The sequence below is a fragment of the Callorhinus ursinus genome, unplaced genomic scaffold (genome assembly GCF_003265705.2).
Source record: "Callorhinus ursinus isolate GAN/ISIS: 27379988/994484 unplaced genomic scaffold, GSC_fseal_2.0 scaffold25, whole genome shotgun sequence".
In the NCBI taxonomy this organism is placed as follows: Eukaryota; Metazoa; Chordata; class Mammalia; order Carnivora; family Otariidae; genus Callorhinus; species Callorhinus ursinus.
The window spans coordinates 34165045-34188201 of record NW_027397087.1 but is presented as its reverse complement, the minus strand read 5'-3'; the positions used below and the strand labels follow the sequence as shown (position 1 = coordinate 34188201).

Below are 23157 nucleotides of genomic sequence, written 5' to 3'. Positions count from 1 at the left end.
AGTCATCAAAGATTCAAGAAAATCTGTAAGAGCCAAAATTAGCATGAAGAGAATTCTATTGCTTACATGGTTTTATTTTCTGTGGTTTGCACCATTATTTGATTTTCCAGGGGCGCTACTCCACCCCGCTTCCATCCATCTGCAAGATGCACCCCATGAACACTCACTGTGGTATACATGTGTCTGGCTGGGCCCCAGAACGTCTCAGCATGTTGGGCAGGTCTGAGAGTCCTGGGCTCCTCTGGTGGACATGAACCCTGCGGCGAGCGAAAGGCAGATAACTAACACGCATGCACACTTGGACGCACACACGCACAGGCTCACACACAGAGAGAGGAAACCACAGTTGGTCTGGGCTGGCCCCAGGCTGAGGAAGAAACTTCGAAGAGTGACTACACTCTCAGTAAATCAAGTTGTGGGAGTCAAACCACTTCCTCCCCCCGCTTTGTGTTAGGAACATCACATACCTGCTCTTGGAGGGCACTCCCCACCCCGAGAGGGAGGAGTCTTCCACCATGACCTGGGGAGCAAGAACCCACACTCAGATGCCACGTGACTTACCCTCAGACACAGCTCCTAAAAGGCAGGGCCAGGATAGGCATCCAGACCTGCTTCACCTCCCAGAAGAGGCCTCCTGGATGCTGAGGCCCATAGCTGGCTGGTCCATGAAGATGTCCAGGCTCCTACCCAGAATTGAATGCTGGGCCATTTCCTGCACTTTCATCTGCCCCATCAATTCCAACTGAGTGTCCGGGACCATCCCCGCCCATTTCCTGGGCTTGTTGCCCCAGAAGGAGGTTCTGTAACACCCTCTAAGTGCTGTGGCCTTTCATCTAGTTAGACACCCCCTCAGGGGCTAAGGTTAAATAATAAGACCCAGACCTACATTTCTGAGAGTGTCCCACAAAATCTTTGGTTGATGGCCAACAATGAGACCTCTTTAGGCAGAAGGCTTTTTCCATCTTTGAAGCTATACCCCACCCCTTCCTGCTCCCGGACTCTCCCAGAAGCCAAGGCAAGAGTCTTGGATCCTGGGGGCCTGGGTCCTTTGGGTAGGCACCAAGGTCACTGAGCTCTCTTCAATCTGAACCCTGCTCCATGGTGGGCGGGGGGGATGTATGCAGTCTCTACTTGGTCATCTCCTGCCACAGGGAGCTCACTACCTCTCAGATAATCTTCTTGCCATTCACACAACACTGAGCATTAGGATGTGCTTCCTCAGAAGAGCTGGCATCTGCCTCCCTGCTCATGAGAACCCACAGGAAAAGATAAATGTCTCCTCAAACCTGAAGCCACACCTTGCAGCAGAGGCAACGATTCCTGGTCTTCAATGCACTGTTATCTCTGTGTGTGCTTGGGTTAGTCACTTCTATCCTTTCTGGCCTCCATGTTTCCTCTCTATAACAGGGAAGGCCTCTCCAATCTCTGCTGGTGTCCGTGCGGGGGCTGGCTTGGGCAAGGACTGGAGGCCCCTGGAAGACAGCCCCATGGAGACCACGAACAGACCCTGCGTTTCCTGGCTCCTGATCTGTGGTGCTGTTTCCGCCCATGGAGACAAGAGAGCACCCGAGGATATAAACACAACCTAAGATGGGGAGGGATCCGACGCACTGCCGACGTAGAAGTATTAAGAGATAGGGTCCAAAAGGTTTCGGTGGAGAAAGAGAGCATGAAGGCAGCACAGCAGGCCAGAAAGGGCTTTAGCTGAGACGTAAGGGACCAGGGCCCACACCCTAGCTCCGTCATCCAGTAGCTAGCTGACCTTGGGCATGGTGCTTGACCTCCCAAGTCCTGGATTTCTTCCTCTGCTAATGAGACACATTGGAAGGGCTGATCTGCAGCTTAAGAAGTCAGCGAATCGATACAAAAACATAGACATGGGCTCCCAAGATAGCTCAGAGTTTGGTCAGTTTCAGTGAAGCTATCCACAAAGCCTGGTGAAGCTCTGAGGAGGTGGGGAACGCATGTTTGTCAGGGCGAAAACCTGGTGTCTGGCCAAAGGAGGGGAAGGTTCAAGGGCTAAGGTGGCAGAAACAAAGGCCAGACTCTGGGTCTAGCTAACCGGGGGCCTTAAGCACACCTTGGAACCTCTCCTGGTCATGGCTCTCTCGTCCTGCAGGCAAGGGTGGTCCCTTCCAGCGCATGGAGTTCCTGCAGAGCGCGATAGCACGAGGGGCTGGCGCACAGTAGGAGCTCTGCAGCAGGCTACAGAGGTGGTATCCGGCTCTATGTGCACCTGCATGGAAGGAACACGCCTTCGTGAGATCCAGAATCTTCTGTAATTATTTAGCAGCCTGTAAGGACTTTGATCCTGCATCTGGCTCGGAAAGGGCTCTTTTTCTCTGTCTCTCTCTCTGTCTCTGTCTCTGTCTGTCTCTGTCTGTCTCAGACACACACACACACACACACACACACACACACACACACACACACACACACGATAAAAGAAAGAGAAAACCACAGTCAGCCTGGGGTGTTCCCAGGCATAGGAAAAACATGTGTGCAACAAGTACCCAATGCCATAAATCAAACTGCGGGATCCAAGTCTGAGCTGGGGTCCAACCTCCTGCTCCAGCTGCATTAGAAGGTGGGCCGTATTCTCTGTTCCTGCAGCCAGCCATGCCCGGAGGTGCCAGCCTGCTCTTCCGGCCACTCCTGAGGTAGTTGACCCCTTCTAGGGAGCTCAAGAGTGCCCAGAATGGGAGGGAGAGAGGAGAAGTGGGCCGTTGGCCATCGGGATGTTTGGCTGAGCCGAGCCAAGGAGATGGCTGTAAAACCTGCCTGTGGCAAGCTGCCTTGAATCCCAGAGTGTTCCTGTTGGAAGGGATTGTGGAAAGACATGGAGGTGTGCACACAAGTGCCCCTGGGTGGGGGGCAGAGACTCAGACTCGAGATGAGCCTCAGCCCCTCCTTGCCGGATGACTCCAGCAAGTTTTATCACAGAAAATGAGGGGCTTAGGTTACTAGATACCCTCCAGGAGCCTTTTCTGCAGGGAGATGTTACTAAATTCCTCTGACACCATTTAGCTAGTCTGCATCTCACCGGGCTTCAATTCATTTCAAGAAAGCAGTTCCTAAATGTTGATTGCATGCCAGGAATTTGTGCTGAGCACTGGTTGGGCCGAGAAGAAAAGACATGGTTCCTGTTTTGCGGCTGCCAAGGAGCTCACGGTCTTCTGAAGGGAAGCGTATATCTAATCAAATAAATATAATCCAAGACCACACAATACTAGAGTAGCAAGCCATTCTCCCAGGGAGACTGCAGGAGGTGCCGTAAAGAAAAGGGATACCCGAGTGAATGTTTGAGAGATAGGTAAGAACTTTCCAGAATCCTGAAGGCAGGAGGGTACGACAGCAACCAAATCAAAGGGAAGTGTCAGTGGATATGAACAGTCATCCATGGGTTGCTGCATGGAAAGGGAAGGAAGGACAGGAGACTAGGAAAACTAGCTGGGGACAGAGTGTGGAAGAGCATGTATGAGAGCCATGTTTCCTGTGGGTAATGGGGAGCCATTGACGATTTCCCGGCAGGGGAGTGACAAAATCAGATCTGCAGTTTAGACCATGCATTCTGGCAGTAATGGAGAACCTCTGCATCAGCAAACCACAGCCCATCAGCCAAATGTGGTCCAGAGCTTGTTTTTGTATGGCCTGGGAGCTGAAAATCTTTTTTTACTACAACTTTACTGAGAAATAACTTGCATATCACATAATTCACTTATTTAAAGTATACAATTTAATGGCTTTTAGTGTACTCCCAGACTCCTGCAACCTTTACCACGGTCAATCTTGGAACATTTTCATCTCTTCAGGAAGAAACCCTATACCCTTTGGCTACTACCTCCCATTTCCCCATGTCACCCCAGCCCTACTTTCTGTCTCTCTGGATTTGCCTGTTCGGGGTATTTCCTCTAAATGGAACCTATAATATATGACTCTTTGTGTCTGGCTTCTTTTGCTTAGTGTAATGTTTTCAAGGTTCAGTGATGCTATAGCATTACTTTTCATTGCTTTTCATGGCTAAATAATATCCCACTGAATGGACATACCAAATTTGGTTTCTCCATTCGTCAGCTGGTGGACATTTGGGTTGTTTCCACCAAAGAAGAATATGCAACATAGACATATGTGGCCCACAAAGCCTAAATATCTACCATTTGGCTCCTCACAGACCTGATGCAGACCCTGCATAACAAAGAAGCAAGAGGGCAAGTCAGAAACCCAGCTCAGGGATTCCGACAGTTCCCCAGTGACAACTTTGGATGGTGGCCTCAACTAGGGGGAAGGACACATATTTTGGGTAGTAAAATCAACTGGACTTGATTGGATGCTTTGGTGAAAGAGAGAGTTATTGAGGAAAACTTACTTACCATCAAGAAACTGAAATTCAGACGGATAGAGTGAGTAGTCCACAGTGAAGTCACTGGTTGATGGCCAAGCTAAGCTAAAATCCAGCTCTCCTCTTGAATACAACACACAGACTTGTGAGATTTCTGATTATCATTACCAGAGAAGCAGACTAAACTGGTGGCCTTGACCTTGCTATTTGAGGCTTTCACCACTAGGCTAACCAGCCACAGGCATGCATCCCACATAGGCATGGTGCCCCACAAGGAGCTGACAGTGTCTCCTGGAGCCACCCAGAGTGTGAATGTCTCATGTGTCCCTCAGAACAGCTTTGCAGCTTCTCCTGATAAATCCGCTTCCTTCCAAGTGAATGGACAGGTTGCTGTTCTGCTGTCTTCCTCCACCCTTCCAGTCCTGCCTCCAAAGCTGTGAATTGATGCTGTGCTCATCTCGGTGCTGGGGTGTACTTGTGCTTGGGTACAAAGCAGAAGGGGCTGCAGTGTCCCTCCTAGGTTTGCCTGGGACTGGGGCTCCTGCAAAGCTACAGGGCTCCAGGCCAGTGCTTCAGGGGTCCCAAATGAACCAAGACAGGGAGTTTTCTCTGCAGTCCTTGTCTCTGGTAACTGTGCCTTCTGATCTTCTTCAACTTCTCTGAATTTCCAAAGAATCCCAAATCCAGCTTGGCAAAGTGCCCCAATATACCTCTCCAGCCACACTTTCTCTCTGCTTCTCTCACACTCCTGGTTCCCCAAACTGACCACGCCTCTTTCCTGTGCCTTCCATGTGCTCTTCCCGCTCCGGCATTGTCCTCCCCCACCCCCTTCTCCACCCAGAAAACTCCTGTTTATCCTTCAAAACCCACTCAAATATTCTGCCTCCAGGAGGTCTCTCTTTCCAGCTCTTGTTCATAACATTGGCCACACTGAACGGTGACATTCTTGCTCTTATGTCTTTCTCCTCCCCCAGGCTGTGCCTTTTGTCTACCTCCTAGGGGCTTCAGGGAGAGTCTGGCCCAGAGTTGGCCCCCCTCTAACTATTTGCTGAATGTGTGGGTGAGCAGGCAAGCGGGTGAACCGGCACACATTCTTTCCCCTCATCCTTCAATTTCAAGGGGAATTGCATTCTTGAAGCCCCTCTGGGTCTTTCAGAGGAAGCGGCTCTCAGCCTCGCTGCTTTCCCTTCTATTGATCCTGGGATTTATGGCACTATTGTTTCCTTTTATTAGGCTGTAATGGCCTCCGTTAAAACATGTTACATGGAAATAGGCTAATTAAGTGTGTCAAATAAGTCATCATCCCACAGAGTGGCCAGCCCTCCCCTGGCAGCGCTGTGGTGACTCACAGTGAGGGAGGCAGTCAGGGCATGGGGATAGCGTGTCCTCCTCACCCTTGTTTCTCACAGCAGTAGAGGCCTCCCCAGGCAAGAGTCTCCCCGCTTTCCTCTGGGGGCCTCCTGGAGTCAGGGAGTCCGTTCACCTGCATGGGTTGGAGTTGACAGCGCCTAACTTGGGAGACTTCCTTTCTGCTCCTCTGCCTGTTCCTTGTCTAAGTCCTCATGGGAAGGGGAAAACTTCTAGTAGTGGGCCTGATGATCGACTCTGGTGGGAAACCTGCTTCACCCACCTCTGTCTGTTTCCCACCCAGCAACACTTCCCAAATCCATGCTTGTTTGTAGGAAGCCAAGCTGGCAGGAGATGCTCCAGTTCTCAGATGAGAGGTGAGCGCCTGCCTTTTGAGCAGTTTCCAAGGGGCCCTGGGGCTAGGACAGACTGGACCCCAGACAGTGGTGTTTGCTCTTCTAGACAACAAGGATATCATTCTGGGTTCTTCTTGTCCATGAAGGAATGGAGTATTTGATAAAATTCTCATGAGAAAGGGTCCCTTGAGGAGAGGGGACATGAACTCACATGAAAACCTTTCAGTTTTGCTCCACCAGTGGTAAAAGCCTCATTGCTTGCTTGAATCCACTCTTCCAAGACCCAGTGAAGCCCCACTGTCTTCTCCCTTGAACTTCATGAGCATGTCTCAAAATATTAACCCTGTAGGATAATAGTCGGGCTCTGTTCTCCAAGAAGCTGGGGGACCACTGTGTGAACAGAGTTAGACAAACTTATTTTCTGCAGGACTTCTCAGAGCTGTCCACATGTTAACATGAATTATGGATCTTCAAGGAAAGCATGGTGGGTCGCAACTATTTACTTCCCCTCCCCAGTGTGAGGATCATGCATCACTGCCTTTTGCTATGTGATTCTGCAGTGCCTCCCCCTAGACCAGGCTGTGTATAGTTCCACATTCTCACGGATGTTCAGCTTGGCCATGTGACCAATGGAAGATGGGCAGAAGTGGAGTGTCTTGGGGCTGAAATGGCCACGGACATGGTGAGCGTCTGCTAGTTTGCTCTCCCATTTTTGCCATTGCCATGAAAAGAGCACAGCCCTGGCAGCCACTCTCCCAGAATGCAGCTGATGAGGAGACTTAAAAGCAACCTATAATCTGAACCAGAGTTGCCCCACCCAACCTCTTCTGACAAAGGAATGAGAAAGTAGCACTTAGCAGGAATGGCCTGTATCAGTTTCTTATTGCTGCTGTAACAAATGATCACAAACTGAGTGGCTTAGAGCAGCCCCATTTATTCTCTTACAGCTCCAAAATCTGTCTCCCTGGGCTAGAGTCAAGATATTGACAGGGCCAGTTCCTTCTGGGGTGGCGGGGGGGGGGGGGGGGGGGGGGGGGGGGGTGGTCCAGGGGAGAACCTGCTGCCTTGCCTTTTGCAGCTTCGAGGGGCCACCTGAATTTCCTGGTTAAGGGCTTCTCTCTCGAAGAAGTGCATCACTCCAACTTCTGCTTCTGTTATATGACATTTCTTCCTCCTCACTCTGACCCTCCTGCCCCTGTCTTATAGGGACCCTTGTGATTACACTGGGCCCACACGAATCATCCAGAATAATCTTCCCATCTCAAGATGCTTAACTGAATCACATCTGCAAAGTCCTTTTTGCCATAGAAGGTAGCATTCATAGGTTCTGGAGATTAAGATGTGGATGTATTCGGGGTCCATGATTCAGCTGACCTCACTGTCTGATACAAAATATATATATATATATATATATATATATATATATATATATATAGGGTTTCCCTAAATTTTTTGGAATTTTTTTTTTCCCACAGAGCATCTCAGAATATCTCCTCTCCGCTTCTGAGGATACCACTTGAAATTGAGCCTTACCCCTATTATTTGGTATTTCTATTGCTAATTTGCAGTTATTAGTAAACCGACATCCCATTGCCTCCTGTAGAATTATCAATTCCTGCAGATTCAATTCGGCCACTTCCTTGGCTTAGAGATTCACCTACTTTCCTAATCTGTTAAAGAGGGATAACATCTGTCAGGGTCGAACTTACCAAATTCCCCACGGTGATTTTAAGTGTGTCTGTATGGTGAGTAGTCATAATTTCTCAACAGACAGCACTTGCCTTCCTGGCCTGTCTGCCTTTGTGGGCACGGAGAGTTGGTTGCCACGGTGGGTGGTAAATGCTGGTAGCTGATAGAGGGAAGGTCTCCCTGATAACCATGTCCCCGTTTTCCATCCTCGGCCCTTCCTTCCACAGTGTCAGGCATGTGGCATGCACAGGCCTGTGTCTATTGCCCTGTGGTCCCCAAATATATGGAAGTCCCCGGGGAGAGGTGGGCAGGAACTGTGTTGCATGAACAAATGAGCTTTATCACTACTCAGTAGCAGTGTGACTTTTGGAACGTTTCTTGTTTTCTCAGGGTTTCAGTTCCCCTACATGCTAACATGAGACTAGATTCGGAACCCTGTGGCCTCTCCCTGCCAGATCCAAAGCCCTTGAGTCTAGGACTCACCCTTTTCCCACCATTTTGCTCAGCACAACTTCAGAACTCCTTGGTACTGAGTAAACATTTGGTGAGTAGAACACTGGCACCCCTCTTTGTACCATCTTTTCCTATTTTGCATTGTAATGGGTACTTTAAACCAAAATACCCTTCAAAAACCAAAAGAAAAAAAATGGACCCAACCCAGGCCCCAGAACAGACCACTGGGACACAGTCATGATTATTTGGGCCTTTCTGGAAACCTCAAATCCCCCACGTGAAGCCGGTGCTGCCGAAGTAAATGGCACTAGTGAGTTCTCTATCACAGACGGAATGACAGGTTGCAGACCCACTGGAAAGCTCGGGTCCTGAAACCCACAAAACTCTTTAGTTGTGACTGATCTTTTCATGCTTGAAAGAAAGCTCTATTTTGTGAGAGGAAGATGACCCAAAAAAGGGTTAAGCCCTAAAGGGTTCATTTCCTCTACTCTGCCTGCTCTAGAATCTGGGATAATTCCTGCCATTAATATTTTAAGCAACTAATTTGACATTTTTCCATTTAATTAACTTGCATACATATGAGAACAGGGCTTTGAGAGTACCATGACATTTAAACAAAGTCATTTAAGTTTTCCCATTTCTGGCGGAGCGCAGCTTTCTTCTTTGCCTTTTTTCTTTGTGCTCCATTTCTGTTTTGCATTCCTGATTCTGATGCTGGCTTATTAGCTCAGAGAAGTGACCAAATTTCCCCAAGCAAATGTCCCACAGCCTCAACCTAGGTGACGTGGGTGGGCCTGGAGCTCTGGGCTGCGGCTCTTTTAAACTCGATCCTGCTCTTTTCCAGGCCTTTCTACAAATGGCGTTTCAATCAGAGCAGGCTAGCGTCACAGGCTAATGTTTTCCTGTTGCCACACCAACCCCCCGTGGGAGTGGGGGAGGCGCGGCGGGAATGCAAAACATTTATCAAATGTAACCATCTCCACAGAAGAGCTGGGGTTTCAGGAGGCAAACAATAGCTCCGTGACGATTTTCTCTTCCAAATGACAAATAATTGCTGTCATATCATCAGATGATTAAGAAATAAAGGAAAACAGACAAATGGAGTGTATCCATTGAGGGATGGTGTGGGGGTCCGGGGAGAGGCTCGCTCAATGTTCCGTAATTGAAAAATTGCACCCTAATTAGCTCCCACCCCGGAGAATTCATGAGTTCTATACACCATCCAATCCGCAGCCTGCCAAGTCACAGAACTTGCAGCCATTAAAGTTTACTGCTGGTTTCAGAAGGGGCTGTGCAGTCTCCAAACGCATCCAGAGAGCCAGGCTCTTCAGCTTGCCCAGCCCTCAAGAAGGAGTCATTACTTCATACTTTCATCTGCCATAATTAATCACAGATTTTCTCTGCCTATCGACAGCGCCGGCTGCTCTCCCCAGATGAACCTGGGCACTCATGCCTCCAGCTTATCGGTGCTGGCCAGCCCAGCCCGGCTCACGCAAGGTCACAGGAGCTGCATTCCCAGAATGCAAAATGGCGCCCCCCAATCCCAGGCGCCAGGGAGGAGAATGGGTCCTGCATTTAAAATGAAATCCCGTTGCAAACCAAGCTCAGGGGACTCTGGACAAATTCCACGTCTTCATTTCCACCCCTGTTCGGGATATTCTCTGGGGACTTCTAATGAGGCTGTCAGGAAGGATGGCCCTGTAAGAGAGGCGTGTCTCCATTCTCTTGCCTTCCCTCCCCCTGGACCTCGGTTTAAATCCCAGCTCCATGACCTCATTAGCTGCAGGACCTTGGGAAAGTGACTCGGTCTGTCTGAGCATGAGTCTCTCCTTTTGCAAAATGGAGATCATAGTACCTACCTTTCAGAAGTAAGACGGTGACTGGAGGATGCCATGGCGAAGGATCTGGGTTATGGTTGCTAGCAGTGCCTCGTGATCCCTATATGAAAAAGGCGGATAATGATCTTACCCACCAGGATTTTAATGAGGATTGAGTAGAGAATACATTATATGTGTGTAAGGTGCCTGGCACAAAGTTGGTGCCCAGTAAATATTTGAATTGAATTGAACTGAATCATACATAATTTGTTCATTCATTCCTTTAATCCATCAGCTAATAGTTGTTAAGTGATTACTTTTCGTCAGACACTTTGTTAGGCATAGGGTATACACAGGGGAGTGAGACGAACTTGATTTGTGCCCTTGATTCTGGGGTGGGGGGAGCACGATAAAAAACAAATTTAAGAAAAACGACATAGAAGTTGTAAAAAGTTCTATTAAAAAAGAGACAAGAACACAGATACAAGCTAAAAGCTGGTGGTGATGTTTAAATGAAGACCGGGAAGCTAAAGACACAAGCATGTGAGGAATGATAGGGAAAAGCATTCCAGGCAGAGGGAACAGCCTGGCAAAAGCAGGAAGGTGATCTTAACATATTCCAGGAACTGAGAAAAGGCCAGGAGTCAGGCCATTAGAGCACACAAGCCCAAGTCCCAGTGATTTCAGACAATACAGGTTTATTCCTTCTTGTCAGAACCAATCAGGCGTTTGGTGGGTGGTCTTTTGCTCAGTTATTCAAAACCCAAGCTCACTGCTGTCCCCTAAGGTCTCCTTGGAGTGGTCCATTATATCCTCTGCATGCAGCCAAAAAGAAAAAGTGCCTGGGGGGACATGTGGGGGCCAAGGCCAGAGGTGGTGTGGGTCACTTGCACTCATACCCCATTGACTGGAGCTCAAAGATCTGGTCCTGCCTCACCACACAGGGGCGGGGGGAGGGTGTGTAGCCATGCATGTGGAAGGACAGTAACAGGTTGGGAGAACACACAGAGAGTAAGGATAGACAGAAGCCGGGTTGTACAGGGCCACAGAAACCAGGGGGAGATGTGTGACGTTCATGCGGAGAGAATGAGAAGCCATTCCAGGACATTCTTCACATGCCTGTTTAGATCTTATTCGGTGAGAATGGGAAGCTAGTCAAAATTAACGGCATGACCAAATTTATACCATAAGAGGACTTCTCTGGCTGCTATGAGAAGAACACATCTGCAAAGAGCGATACTAGTCCCTTGAAGGTGCCTTGGATTAAGGTAATGAAGAAGGGGACGGACAGAAAGCGACAGATTTGAGAGACTTCAGTCCCCAAAGAACTGGCTTCAGCCTCACTGACTAGCCAACACGTAGGCCTCTGCTGAGCTGGGGCTGTCATGCGAAGCTCCAAAAGATGAGAGAAAACATGAAAGCCCTGGGTCGGGCAGGTGGCTGTGCAGAGTGGAGGAGTTCCAGAAGTTTCCACCTGAACCGAAAGCTGGGTCTATCTCCTTGCTGGCCCTCTGGCCCAGTGCAGCAGCAGACCCTCCAAGTCCTGCCTCCATCGAAGTGAGAGATGTTGACATTCAGCCAGCCTGGTTCCCACCGGTCCCAGGGCAGGCAGCTGGGGGCAGCTGGGATGAGGTGGACAATTTGCACAGAGTGTGACCCCTCGCAGAGCACAGGCTTCAGGTTGTTCCATTTAATCCTCCTAACTGGGCTGGGAGGTTGGACGGGGTTACTGTTGACTCTCTATTTTACAGACAATGAAGCAGACTCATGTTGCTCCTGCGACGTGCCCAATGTTACCCTATTAGTAAGAGCAGCAGGCTTGAACACAGGTCTTCCGTTCCATCTGGTGCAATGCAGCGGAGCACTCCACTAACAGGCTGTGTCTAGACTCACACGGAGGCCAAAAGTGAGTGAGGTTCTGCCTTTTATGGCCCCTGCTTCATGCCAACATGGCAGTGGACTCCTCGCACTGGATGCTGCCCAGTCAGTCCCATGGGACACCAGTGTCCCGTTCTGCGATGCCTTTGGACAGGTCACTGGCTTACAGACCTGGCGGATCCTCAGAAGCACCTGGCAGTCTTTAAACACACGGCGTCCTGAGCTACCCCAGACGTAGTGAAGCAGAATCCCAGAGACAATGGGCACCAATCAGCTGTGTTTTGAAATCTCCCCAGGCACACAGTGACCCGGTGCTCAGATAAAAGCACTGTGGCGTCGTCAGCGTGCCTAGCAGTGAGCTAGGCGAGGCACAAGGAGAAACTGTTATTACCTAGTGAACTGGTGACAGAGCCAGCAGTAGACGATGGGTCTCCTGCCTTCCTAGTCTCTTTTCTGCAGGAATGTCCTGATGCCCTGAAGAGGTCATGGGGAAGTCCAGCCTTATCGGTGGTCTGAAAAGGTCAGAGCAGGGTGGGAGCTTTAAGGTTATCTTTCCAACCCAGTGGTTCCCCAATTTCTGTCGGATCAACTGCGTTGGAGTCACGGGAGGTGCTGGTTACAGCACAGGCTCCTGGCCTCCCTCGGCACCTACGGTGCCCACGACTTTGGAGTTCATGTTTTCTAAAGTATCCCTGGTGATTCTGCTATCAACCAGTTTGGAAACCACTAATCCAGCCTTCCCATTTTACAGTCCATAAAACTGAGGCCCAGAGAGATGCGATTTGACTAAGACGACCTGGCCTAGAAGCTGAGTTTCCTGGCTCGGTCTACAGCTCCTTCTGCTAGCCCTCACTCATCAGAAAGCCCATCTGCACATGGGGGCAGGGGAAGGGGTGGTGGGCCAACACCAGCAAGAGGGGCCATCGTGTTGAAAGAGCTGCCTCAGAGGGACATGTAATTAGCTGACTGTAGCAGGTTTCCTTCCCCTGGTTATCGATGCTTCTTCTCCCTCTCCTTCCCAGTACCGCCCCTGCTCATCCTAACGTGATCAATTACTCGCAGGAATAAATTACACACACATCCTACAGTCTATTAGGTAATCGGTGATGCGCCGGCTCAGGGAGCCAACAGGCAAGACAGGTCGTCTGGAGCGATGGCCAGCAGAAGGGACAGTGTGGGCCCAATGGGTGGAGGAGACTCTAAACGGAAAAGCCCCAACCCTCAGGCAACAGTTGAGCCGTCTGGACCCACAGAGATGGACTCACAGGCCAAACTTGAAAAAAACATCTTTTGGAACAACCACTGCTCTCCTGGGGCTGCAGCTCCGCAGGCCGCCCCCCAGCCACCCTCCCCAGCTCCCACGGCCCCAACCCTGAGGAGGCCTAGCTCAGATCCAGGGATCCTGCTGACAGGGAGGAGGGCTGGGGGACCTGAAACTGCAGTTCTCACCAACTCCTGGATAATACCAGCGCTGCTGGTCCAAAGAACAAGGCCCTAGCGAGAAGCATGGGCAGAACTGGGTGGTCAGCCAGCTTGTTCATACGTAGCTTCTTCCAGTCAGCTCCTTCTGCATTTCCTCAGCGCGCAACGTCCTTCCCTTCTGGAACCTGCTTAGAAAAGTGTTCACCGTGCACATTCTGACTTGGGCACACCTGCTCTCTCCAAGTCTTCCTTGACTCCCTCTGGCCCCAACCTAGAGCAGATAATACTTTCACCAGGCTCCATTCACACTCCATTATGGCAATACTTACTCTTGTCGGAGTAGTTCACCCACTCGTCACTCGATGGCCTGGGAACTCCGTAAAAACTGTACCGATTCTTTTGTTTCTCCACGTCCAAGCCTGATAGGGCTCTGCTAGCCACTGGGCACTGTAGGGCCTGGGAACTTTTCAGAGATCCCTAAAAGTTTGAGACCTGGAAACAAAATTACTGGACCCAAAACACGAAGGAAAACTTTGCAATAGAAATTAATAAAATTTTAATGAAACGTCTCCAAAACAAAATATTACATCAACCGCATTAATGGTTTCATTTAGTATTCATAAAAATTTCATTATATTTGAAAATGATGTGCAGGTTAGATTTTCTCACTTTGCAAGAATTCTTGAGTACCTCCATAACTGCTGAGAAATCAAAGCCAGGCATAGATCGAATGAATTACTTGTAGCCAAATAATTTCAAAGGCGAAGTTATAAAAATAATCTTTATTTTTCTTTACAGAAAAAAAATACACTTAATATAGAATATGGGTGATTTGCAATATGTTTGATCTGTGTGAGTTGGAGCTTCCAAAGCCAAGTGTGTCTAGGTCTTAGAAAGTCTGAAAACAATCTTTTTTTTTTTTAAAGATTTTATTTATTAATTTGACAGAGAGAGAGAGAGAGAGAGAGGGAGGAGTGAGCAGGAACACAAGCAGGGGGAGTGGGAGAGGGAGAAGCAGGCCTCCCGCTGAGCAGGGAGCCTGATGTGGGACTCGATCCCAGGACCCTGGGATCAATATCTGAGCCGAAGGCAGACGTTTAACAACTGAGCCACCAGGGCGCCCAGGTCTGAAAACAATCTTGACGTCTGGCCTGGGGGAAGCATGTAATAGATTTCTACCAAATGAATGGATGAATAAATGGCAACCCGAAGTGATTCTGAAAAGCATATAGGTGGGAGGAAGGGAGGAAAAACAGGCAAGAGAAATATATAAAACGTAAGCCAAAGTTTTAAGACAACAACAAAGGAAGTCCTTGTTAGCAAGAAATCCCAGCCCCAACTGGATGACAGAAACAGGCGATATTGCCCCCTCCTGGCTGGAGGAGTTGTCCACACACACACTGGCTTCATTTATTGATCTGTCCTTGTTCCTCCAACACCAACATCAAAGCCCTTTGGATTTCCCTCAGAGAAAGAAGTCAGGGGTCCCTGAGGACCCGCCTCCGCCTCTGTCCGGGAAGGAGCCTCGAGAGGAGCTGTGTAACTGACTCTGTGTCAGACATCCTGAAATGGATCCAAACCCATCTTGAACCTATTTCTACCTTCCTCCCGAACCACCTCTTGGTTAACGTGTTCCATATGTTTCTTTCCCTGATGGAAAAATAGGCTTCGCTTTTATTTCAAAGGGCATCATTGAAAAGTCTGGGGGACAGGGCTTTGTTCTAAGACAAACAAGATTTGGGGAGTTATTCTAAGGAAGCAATCAGATATAAACAGATTTCTACACAAGATGTTCACTATAGCATTATTTATAATAGTGAAAGAGCAGAAACAGCCTAAATGGCCAGCAACAAGGGGTTGGTTCAATAAATTAGGATCTACCCACACAAAAGAAGGTTACACAGCCATTAAAAGTCATGTTTTTGAAGATTATTTTATTTTGTTTGTTTTTTTAAAGATTTTATTTATTTATTTGAGAGACAGAGAGAGAAAGCACAGAGCAAGAGGGAGAAGCAGGCTTCCTGCAGAGCAGGGAGCCTAACTCGGGGCTCGATCCCAGGACCCCGAGATCACGACCTGAGCTGAAGTTAGACACTTAACCCACTGAGCCACCCAGGCGCCCCTGAAGATTACTTTATAGAAGTAGCCAACCTCTGGCGAGCCCTTCAGAGGCGCCAGGCGGCATTGTCTGTGCTTTACAGGTCTTACAACAGCCCCGAGAACAAAGTACATTGCTTGCGTTATCTCTGTGAGACATGCAAGGAAACTGAGGCGCAGCAAGCCAAGGTCGCACCGCTAGGCTGGGCATTGCACTGGCACCCCAGAGCTGCACGGTGATGTGATGGGCTGCAGGATGCTGCCTCCCTCTCACACAGATTCATGGGGAGTGGAGGCGAGGTGCTGAGGTCCTTCCCAGATCTGCAGGGCTGTCACGAAGGAGGGCAGATCGGGGTGCCGCCAGAGGTGTGGGGGGGTCCTGGCCAGGCAGCTCTCACAAGCAGTGCTGACAGAGGAGGATAGAGCCCAAGTGACATCCCAGAGGTGGCAGCATGGGGGGGCAGGGTTTAGCTAACACAGAGGGGGTAGGGACAGCTAGCACGTTGGGTGCACTGTAACCGCGCACTGGAAACCAACAAATACACCACGGGGGACTGGGCTGAGGCCCTGCAGTGTGCGCCAAAGCAGGGACAGTAATCATCGAAACTGCTAGCATCGGTGAGCCTGTCCACACACCATGCTCAGGGCTTCTCCGGGGCTCTCATGCAATCCTGAGGACCACTACCTTTCTTTGAGCTGTCATTATGCCCATTTCACAGGCGAGAAAACTGAGACCTGGCAAGATTTAAGTCATTTGCCTGTAATTTCAACCGGTAAGCAATAGTGCTGGAGTTGAAGTGTGTGGTGCAGACGCCACATGCTTGGCCACTCTGCCACCTCCTCCGTCCCGCGGGGACGGGCTGCCGCGCACGGGGATAGGAGCCCATGTCCATCACCCAGCAGCCGGTGCTGCTTTCTGTTCCATCAGCTACAGTTGGCCTCCCTTGCTATTCAGGGAATCCATTTCTATAGGAAAACGAGGGCAGAACCTCCTGGGTTTATGAGAACCCCCGGGAAGCCCAACATGAGAGATGGGAGAGGGGGAAGATCCCTCCACATTTGGGGAAAACCACCGAATGGTTTCTGGTTCCTCACACTAACGCTGTGTGAAGTCCAAGGGGAATCCGAAACAAAGGAACACCGCAGGCCCACCCCCGAAGTCCTGGGCCCCTCCTCAGCCCCGGGCTGCTGGCTCCTCACTGGGTAGCCTCCCGCCCTAGGGCCTCACATGCTTCCTCCAAGAGCGGCCACCTCCTACCGGACCCCTGGGCTCTGAGCCTGCCTGCTCCCCAAGCCTGCAGCAGAAGGGCCCAGCCCTCCCACACCCCAAAGGCAAGCTCCTCTCAGACTTTCATGGTCTGCGTTCACTGTCCACAATAGCAAACATGGGGATTTTTCTGGGTTTCACTTTCATGGTCTAACTCCCTTCTTGAAGAGGTAAATGGAGGTCTCTGTGGATTCTGGCTACTGTGTATCTGGAGGGCAGCCTCTCTGGAAAGCCCCGTGACCCACCCTACCCACCCCCCTGGGGTAAGGGTCTCCATAGAACAGACAGCCCTCGGGGGCCAATCCAGTGCCAGCACCCCACTCACCCACAAGCACAGCCCCCAACAGACCCACAGGAGCGGGTTCTGGAGCCACGCTGTCTGGAGACACTCCCTTTCTTAGCCACAGGCCCCCTGCCCGGAGTCCGCAAATCTGCCCTCTGGGCTTAGCCACAGGGCCTGCCCCGCCCCACCCCCACCCCCGCCCCAAGACCAGCGCCAGGAGGGAGATCCTCTCCTCGCCTCTGCAGGGCACTTGGCAGGGAGGAGTAGGAGCCAGGCAGCGGGGCACACCTCTACCAGAGAGAGCTGACTCGAAGATGGAGAGAAGAAAGAGGAAGAAAAGCCGTGGGACTGGGAGAAGGGCCACAGGCATGACTCCACATTTCCTGATTCTAGTTCCTCCGAGGCAGGGCTGAAGTTTTCACCCCTGGGTTTTGTGAAATGCCGCCCTATCCTTTCCACAAGGTCATCATTTTGCTTGAGCGAAATGTCCCTTGCAGCCCAGCGGGCCCCAGCTAGAGCAGCCTCGACTAGACCACCACAGCTGGAGGAGGCCATCCCTGCAGCGGGCGGCTCTGGAGACCTGGGCCCCGGAGGAGACTTCTCAGGGCTTGGGGGCCCCGTCCTCTCTGGAGCAAGGGAGGACTGTGTGGGGAAGGTTGGCACCCAGTCCGTGGAAGCTCAGTGGCGCTCTAAGGCTTGCTGTAGAATGGGTTCAACCTCCGACAAGCGCCTTGCACGTTGGCATCTAGGACTTCTGCGACCTGCCTCCCCTGAACACACTTGCAATTGCCATACAGGTGGCCAAGCCTGATTAATCCTTTGTCTCGTGCTTCTGAGTCTTAAATAGCTCCCTGCTACATACAGGATCAAGACCAAGTTCCCTAACACAGCGTGCAAGTTCACCGTCTACCTCCTGCAGCTTTCTCGCTCCCCATTTCAGATTCTGTGTCTTAGCTGGACAGAACTGCTCTTGGCTTCCCCTTCCTTGCATGCCTTTGCTCATTCTGTTCCCTCCGCCTAGGCTTTCCCCTGCATGCCTTTGCTCATTCTGTTCCCTCCGCCTAGGCTTTCCCCTGCATGCCTCTGCTCATTCTGTTCCCTCCGCCTAGCGTTCCCTTTGCTTGCATCTCTGCCTTGCTAATTTGCACTCTAACTTCCCAGGCTGGGTACAAGGGGCTCGTCCTCTGGGCTTCCCTATGTCCTGGCCTTGCTTAGCCTACCAAAACTCAGACCAGACTGTGTGGTAACTGGCTGCTTTCTTGTCTTTCCACTGCACTGTGGACTCTAGAAGGGCCAAGATCACAACCTCTCGGCTCCCCAGTGCTGTGTTCCGTGGAAATTGGCTTCTATCCGCTCACCCACCCCATCTTGTGGTTACTCCTTACAGCCAGAGATGAAGAGTTCCAAGAGAATGTTCAGATCACCTGTCCCAACTTTAGAGAGGATGAAACTGAAGCTCAGAGAGGTTCGTAGTGACCCCAGGTCACAGAGCTAGGCCTGAATTAGAAGCAGGACTCTCTGCTTCAAACCCCGTGCCCCTCCCACTATACCCATCATTGATCAAACCTCTCTGGCCCTGCTCCGTGTTGATGCCAGGATGAGTTTCTTTAAATGAGTGTATCCCATTTGGGGCCATCAGCTTTTTTGAGCTCCAAGAAGACTTCCAACGTGCACCCTGGGATCAAAATTTGGAATTAGGTTCCCATGCTTCACTGATGCCCTCATGTGGGTGGGCTTCTCACTTCCGTGCCTTCATGTGTGCTGTTCCTTCTGCCCAGGTTCCCCACGAGGATTCTGCTCCTCATCCCTGCTCCTTCAGCAAGAGCCACGTCAAGTGTCTCCTCTATCAGAAGCTTTCCAGCAGCCTTCCTGAGCTTGTTGCTCATTGCCTCCCTGCCTCATGCCCATTGAACCCATCCATTTCTCTGGGACAATCCCTGGCTACCAAACAGAGCTTGGTCCCTACCCATTTGCTCAAGTCTGTCTCCTAGTAGACAGTGATCACTATGTTATTCAGCTCCTAGCCTAGAACCTGGCTTATAATAGGTGCTTAATCGAAGTGTGTTCGGAGGAAGAGTCAGGGAAAGGATGATGTTTGCAAAGCATTTCGCATTGAGAAAGCCCACTAGCCCCACGATGGGGCCCCATTTGGTTTCTCTACAGCTTCTAACAAAGAGCTGGGAACACAGTAAAGAATCAGCTAGCATTTTCAGACCAAATTCTACATACTGCAATTTTCTTCTGCATTTGTGCTGATATTTACAAAGCACTTTTGCAAGCATTGACTTACTTCATTTTCATAATAATCATTAGGGGCCTTATATATTTTTTTTTAATTTTATATGGAGGAACCACCAGAATCAGCTCCGAATCCCAGTTCTTACCTGGCGGCAGCCTATCCCCCAACACATACCCCTATCTGAAGTCAGAGTCCTGCTGCCTCGACATACGCACGTATGTTACAGGCATGCTTATCCACTCAGGGTCCATACACAGCATGGTTACGTGACGCTTAGGGATACAGGGAATCCTTAGCCAATAAGTGGCCGTGCTCCCAAGATCAGAGGCCCGGAGCAGATAGTTCAGCCACCCTCTGCCTTGTCATTTGGTTCGGTGGCTCCGTCCCCTCCCAAGCCTCCCACCACAGAGCTTCCCGTGGCTTCCCAGTTCCTTGTGAACCAGGGTGTCCTGGTTCAGGATGTCAGATGTCACCCGGCAGGCGGAGCCAGCACCACATCCCGTTCGGCCTTACTTCTTAATGAGGCCTCCACAGTGCTACTCAGCTGTCGCCTCAGCCCCTCCAGTTTCCAGGAGTGCAGCCATGCTGCCAAGCCACCCCGATCAGTAACGCGGGGCCACTGCCCCTGAGGTCTGCTCCAAAGACCTACCAGAGAGATGACAATGGCGTCGCCAGGAGCCACCTGCCATTGCCAGGTCAGCCCAGGGCTCAGGAAGCACGGCAGACTGGCACACAAGGGGTTGAGGCCCAGAGGGGCACAGCCACCCTTGGAGGACCCCTTCCCCAGCTCAGGTCCTGCTTTCCCCCTGCCCCCCAGTGAGCGATGAAACAGCAACGTCCAAAGCATCTAACCACGCCCAACTAACCCTCTCTCTCCAGCTTCCCCTTCGAACTCACTGACCTCAGAGTTGCCCTTCCCAGATGGTGAAGGTGTCATGTGACAGAGCTCAGAGGTGGCCACGCACCAGGAGCTTCCAGCCCTCTCTCACCACAGAGGCCAACCTCCGGTCAACCGCCTCTTCTCTCAAGAGACACACTAGAGTGACCGCCAGCAGAGAGAGGGGAACTGGCCAGTTAAGACCTGAGTTAGAAGCCTGGCTTTGCCACCAAATTGCTGTATTTGTTTGGGCAAGTGGCCCCATTCCTCTGGGTTTCAGGTGGCTCCCCTCCCAGGGAGGGTGGTGGCTTCATCGAGCTATCCGTTTCCTCTTTCCTCCTTCCAGGCCTCTCGATAACCAGAAACTACAGTTCTGCGGCAGGGATAAAGCTAAGGGCACTAACAGTAAAGCTTCCTCCCTTTCTGCAAAAATAACAAACCAACAATAAAAATAGCAATATTTCTATTTAGTAACTCTGTGTCAGGCAGCCCTCTAGGCGTGTTTCCTTACACAATCTCCTCTCATCTTCACAGAAACACTAACAGGTGCGTATTCCTATTGTTCCCATTTTAAAGATGGAAAAGAAATGCTCCAAAAAATTCCCTCTTTCATCTGTGGACGCACAGCTGGAAACAGAGAGAAGCTAGATCTGAAACGGGGCAATTTATCTGGAGAACAAGGACATGTTAAGACTCCATTCTTTTCCGCATCGGTCTGACCTGCTCAGCTTTTCCTTCCCCATAGAACATTTATAAAATTCGATTGCATCCTTGGGCACAAAGGAAAATTTTTTTTAATTTAAAATTAGAGATTTTATAGGTCACAATCTCTTACTGTAATCCAAAATTTTCAAATAAAAAAAATAATGTGGCTGAAAATATCCTCAACTGCTTGGGAACTAATAAACACAGTTCTAGATAACCCACGGATCAGAAGAAATATTAAAATGAAAATTAGGGGCACGTGGGTGGCTGAGTCAGTTAAGCGGCCAACTTTTGGTTTGGGCTCAGGTCATGATCTCAGGGTCCTGGGATCAAGCCCCTCATTAGCCTCCATGTTCAGTGGGGAGTCTGCTTGGGATTCTCTCCCTCCCTCTCCCTCTGCTCCTCTCCCATGTGCACGCTCTCTCTAATAAATAAATCTTTTCAAAAAAACAAATATTAAAAACCATCTAGAAACAGATGAAAAGGGGAACATTTTATTTCAAAACCTATGGGATCCCCAAAAAAGTTCAAGTAGGAGAAATTATGGCCTGAAATGCCTTCTTATTAGAGAAGAAAGACTAAAAATAAAGGAGCTGAATACACGTCATAAGGAATTAGAAAAAAATAAGCAAACAGAAACAGAAAGTACAACATGGGAATTGATCAGTACCTGAAATTAATAACACAGAAAATAAGAGAAAGGGATACAAAACGCACGGAACAGGTGCTTTGAAACCAGAGCTGGTGGGAGAGGGCAGTGGTGTCTCGGGGCGGGCAGGGGCCCTCTGCTCCACGCATGCCCTCCTCGTGCGGGCCCCGTGGGTCAGCTGTGGGCTCCTGGCGCCCGGGGTCTGCCCCCTGGGCGGGTGGCATCCTTCCACCTGGTCAGCGCATGGCCTCATCGGGCGGTTTGACTGCCCACCCGAGACTCCTTGGACTGGAGTCGGGAGCATTTCCTCCCAGAAATAAAGCTCCTCTGTCTGGGCTTATTAGGCAAACGAGTCAGTTTTGTGTTTTCAGCAATGAAAGCTGCTGTGGTTTTGTTTTCTCTCCGTTGCCAGGAGTCGGGAGGAAGCCTGTGGTTAGACATCTTCGGGTGGAGACGTACACAAACACAGCGCTAGAAATGAGCTCCTCGCATTCAGCCCGCCCTGCCCGGTGGAAGGAGGCTAATGAAAATGAACGCACGGAGCAGGGGGAGGTGGGGAGAGACACGGAGGAACGCCCAGACCTGCAGCAGCACTCACCCCTCCTCTAGTCCCCGGCCGACGGCCTCTGCTTCCCATTCTGACAGTGGAATCCTGTGGATCGATTTTCTCTTCCAAGGATGAGGCAACCCAATTTGCCCTCGCTCGGTCCAGAGACTGAATTTAAAAGATCCCCGTGAACTGAGCGCCGTTCTCAGGAGATCTCTCAGTAGCAGAGCCATGGCAGGTGCTGCCGGCCACCTGCACTGCAAGTCCCAGCCTCTCCCTCTTTTCCATCACAACCCTGGACTTGTTCTGCGGGGCAGTGCGCCCGGCCACAAAGTGCTCACACCTCCAGCCTCCCGTGTGATCTAGAGGCTGGCCATTTGCTTGCAGTTCTGGCCAATGAGCTACTGCATTTCCGAGAAGACTTTCCCCTTCCTAATATAGGCGCCACTCTTCCCCGTCTCCCTTCTTTGTCCTGCCTGGGACTTGAATGCAGGCCTAGAGGTGCAGCACCCATGTTGGGTGTATACAGTAGCCGCATGAGGTTGAAGGTAGAGCAGAAAACCAGCAAGAGGCCAGGCCCTGGATGGTGTAATGACATCACCTTCTGCCCTGCCCTGCACCCACCCCATGGGCTCCTTCTGTCAAGGGAGAAATAAAGCTCCAGCTGTTAAAACCACTATGGCTGGCAGTTCTGTTACTTGCCCCTGAATGTATTCCTAAACAAGAACTTTAGTTTTTGTAGGGTTTTCAAGATGTTTTCACCCCATCTTCTTATTGGGTCCTCACAGAAATTCTGCAAGGTGGATCAGTGTTTTTCTTCACACTTTTAAATGATGAAACGGGCCCCCAGGATATGATGAAATGAGTCAGACTAAGAGTCAGGGCCCGAATTCCAGGACTCTGTGCCCCAGTCCATTGCTTTACCCCCCAAAATTCCTTCTTGCCTATAGGCAGTTCAGGGCTATCTTCACCCTCGCTATACCTCACCCCCCACACAAAGAAAGTGGAAGTTCCTCAGGAACCAAGGAGCATGTGAATTGAGCTTGGTCCCACCTGCTAGTGCCAGGAGTTTATATGCTCAGTTATTTGAAAATCCATCACTTCCAATCAAAGGATCTGGGTTCAAGTCTTGGATTTCCCCCTTTAACTTACTATGTGCTCCTGGGTGGGAAAAATCTCTGAAAATCTCTCT

At 50.4% G+C, this 23157-nt stretch overlaps 1 long non-coding RNA gene across 9 annotated transcripts in view; it reads right to left on the bottom strand.

Annotated features, from left to right (window-relative positions):
• Positions 1-22507, bottom strand: part of LOC112833317 (uncharacterized) — a 28969-nt gene extending 6462 nt beyond the window's left edge. Inside the window, exons 1-5 of one of the 9 annotated variants that reach the window (XR_012373692.1) lie at positions 22017-22507; positions 13329-21920; positions 12271-12391; positions 10044-10122; positions 168-2236 (exon numbers count right to left, since the gene is read on the bottom strand). This is a non-coding gene — a long non-coding RNA (uncharacterized lncRNA). The other 8 variants (XR_003210590.2, XR_003210596.2, XR_003210595.2 and 5 more) reach the window with 8 other exon arrangements.
• Positions 22508-23157: the final 650 nt, after the last annotated feature.